The sequence below is a fragment of the Nothoprocta perdicaria genome, unplaced genomic scaffold (assembly GCF_003342845.1).
Source record: "Nothoprocta perdicaria isolate Ctin4 unplaced genomic scaffold, notPer1 scaffold_626, whole genome shotgun sequence".
In the NCBI taxonomy this organism is placed as follows: domain Eukaryota; kingdom Metazoa; phylum Chordata; class Aves; order Tinamiformes; family Tinamidae; genus Nothoprocta; species Nothoprocta perdicaria.
Genome location: NW_020455895.1, coordinates 32,811 through 36,149, shown reverse-complemented (window position 1 = coordinate 36,149; position 3,339 = coordinate 32,811).

Sequence of the window (3,339 nt, the reverse complement as noted above, 5' to 3'; positions counted from 1 at the left end):
CCCAAGGGAAACCCCCAAGGGGAAGGGGAACCCCCCCAGGGAAGCACGGAGCGCGGCGGGAAAAGCATCCCCGTCCTCTCGGGATGGGGCTGGATGTCCGGAAAACCGAGCCCCCAGCGGGCGGGATAACGAGGAGACGCCCTCGGGYGCCGCCCGTTCCGTATCCCGGGCCCGGGGCTGCGAACGCCGCGTTGCCTTGGGATGCCGCAGCCGGATTTGCCGCACGGATCCCGAGGGATTCGGGAGCGAGGCCTTCCCGGAGCGCATGGAAGAATCCCAATGTCAAAGCGGGTGATTCGGGAGGATCCAGCACCATTTTCCACCATTCCCGTGTTGAATTCCAGCTCTTCCCCACGTCGGGATGTTGCGGATGGATCTTTCCCTCCCTGCGCTAATCCTTCCTTTCCCTTCTCCAGCAGGCGCCAGGCTCGGAAACGGGATGATTTCCCCCAAAAAGCCCATTCCTTCCTGGAGGCAGAGGATGCTCCCGAGGATGGGAAAKAGGCTGGAGCTACTGGAGTCGCCTTGGAATTCCGCAGGCCAAGGGGATCCCGGAGAATCGGGAGGGATAAAGAGGGAGTAGGGGCAACTCCAACGATCCCAGCACGTTCCCACATTCCATGTAAGAAAACTCCCGGCTCTGGCCATTTGCTTGGGAAGCACCTCCGAATCCTCGCAGAAATTCACCCGCCTGCAGAAACRGCGGGACCTAATCCGGCCTCCGGAAGAAAATCCCGGCGCTCCGGATGCAGGAAAGGAGCCACAGGCAGACGCACGTTCCACCTTGCTCGGGATTCAGCCCGAATCCCGCCAAAATTCCCTCCGGGGGCAGGCGGGAAGCACAAAACCCAACGCGGAAGTTCCGGCCTTGGGAGACGGAGCCGCTCCGGCCTCATCCCAGCGCTCCGGCCGCGGAAAAACCTGTTCTGTATCCCTGGCCACCACTCCCATGGCGGACCGGGAAGGGGAATCCAGGCTGGCATTCCCAGCATTCCCGGAGGCTCCTCTTATCCCCCGGAACCGGTTTCTCCGGCAGGAGATGCCGCCGGCTCCGGCCTTGCGCAAGGAATCGCGGGATACTCCCATTGGGAAAAGCCTCGCCGGGAGGCTCCGAGCTCCGCGCTGCTTCCAAACCCCCACACTTTCTGGATGGCATTTCCACTATTTTGCCGGGGCTGGGCAGTATCCATGATGCTCCATGGAGGGAAAAGCAGGAAACAGGAAAAGCAGGAGAGCCTCCGGCACGGAGGAATCCACGGAAAGGCAACAGCAGGTCCAGGGCATCGCGCCGGCTCCCAAACTTCCTGGATCCGGAGCATTCGGTGCTCCCAATGCGCTCGCTCTAATATCCCGGGAGGTTTTCGCGTTGGATCCCGCAATTCCATGCCAAGCCCCGGATCGGGTGCTGCACGGAGCCGGAGGCCGACACAGGCTTCCGGGAGGCAATTCCCAGCCGGAGAATAAAACATGGGATTTGTTTTTACTTAAGGACCATCCTAGGAGCGGGAATATCATCCTCTTCTGGAATCTTATCCCTTTTTTCCCCAAGAAACCCCAAACTTTTCCGCTGTTGCTGCTGGATTCCCTGCTCCGTCCTATTCCCATCAGCTTTCGGGCTCCGCGTTCCGCAGCTCCCGGGATGAATCCATGGCAAAATTCCTGGAGATCCCGGCTCTTCCAGGTCGGGATCCTGGAGAAGGGCGAAGCCGGAGACGCGGATCTGCTCCAAGCCGGCGGCTTTTCCCGGGATGGATTCACGGCTCCGCGGTGGGACACRGGGATGATCCGGTTGCGAAGCATCCGCGGCCCAGGTTTCCACGGCAGCTCCCACAGGGAGCCGGGAAGCTCGGGAGCRGCGATCCGGATTGATCCCGAAGCCGCAGGATCACAGCTGCTCCGATGGGGAAGCCTCGAGCCCCGAATTCACTCGGTTGGGATTCAAGCGCTCCAGAAAGGCGGAAAAAATCCCGGGAGATGGATGGGCCTCATCCAAAGCGCAACACGTTACGCCACGAAGCGCGATCCCATCCGGAGCCGGCGGATCCAAGCTCCGCTTGGGAATGCGTGACGCTTCCCCGGGGCCGGGGGGCCCAAAAGGCATGCGAGGAATGCGGGAACGACCTGGCACGGATGGCTCCGGATCCAGAGCGAGCCGGGAAAGAATCCCGCTTTCCCGGGACACCCCATTCACTAGGAAAAAGGGCTCTTATTCCCATGCCACTTTGCCTGGTGCTTCCTGGAAAACRCTCCCTCCGGAGCTCTCCATTCCCATTTTTTCCCCCCCATTCCCTCCATTTCTGTCTCAAAAACGGGTCATTCCTATTAATTCCAGGGAAAACAAAAGGGAGTTCTGCTTATTTTCCTGGTGCTGTTTCCTCCTAGGAGGCTGGATAAGCGGCAGCAAAATAAGCACCCGGGCAAATAAAGATCACCGGGATTGGGAAAAGATCTGGGAAAGGAGCGGACACGGATCCTTATCCTGCCGCTGGATAAGGGCGGCCTGGATTTTTTGGGGTTAATTCTGTTTATTTGGGATTTTTAAGGGGCACTTGCCGGGGGGCTGTTCCGGAAGGGCTTCTAGAAGGGCTCCRGCTATGGGAATATTCCCAGGGATATTCCACAGGGAATTTAAACGCTTTTTTTCCAATAAAACTACCCCCATCCTGCATTAAACGCCAGYGGCAGGTTTTTTTCTTGACCAGAAACAGGGAAATTTCCCTTAAAAAGTGGCCCGGGAAAGTTCACGTTTTTGTTGGGCGCTCATTGTTCCGGCTCCCACTCAAACTTTCCCGGGGSTTTTATTGGAAAAGCTGCTGGATTTTAAGGAATTTTGGTGCAAAAGGAGGGATTCTGCAGCAGAGTCTCAGATCCTGTATTTCCATGGGGTTTTTCCCTGATGAAACAGCCCAAAATGGCCCAAAACGCCCAGCCCTGGAGCTCAACTTCAATCCCCGGGACACTGGGGGGGGGTCCTGGAAACACCGACGGAAGTAGGAAAAAAAAGTGAACTTTTGGCAATGAGAATAGGTTGAAAAAGGGGATTTTGGGGGCAAGAAGCGCCGCGTCCACGGGCGCCGCCGTCTCCGTTGTGGCTCCTTGGGGATGGGCCCCGGTTCCGCTTCCGGCTCGGCATTCCCGGSCGGCGCTCCCGGCATTCCCGGGCTGCGATCCCGGCATTCCCAGTGTTCCCGGTGCCACTTTTCCCTACCTTCCAGAGGGGGGGGATTCCGCTCTGCTCAGCCGGCCATGCCGGCGGCCCCGGCACCTCCACGAGATTCTGGGAGGGGGGAAACAGAGTTTTCCATGAGCTTTTGGCTGCCGGAGAACCCCAAATTCCCC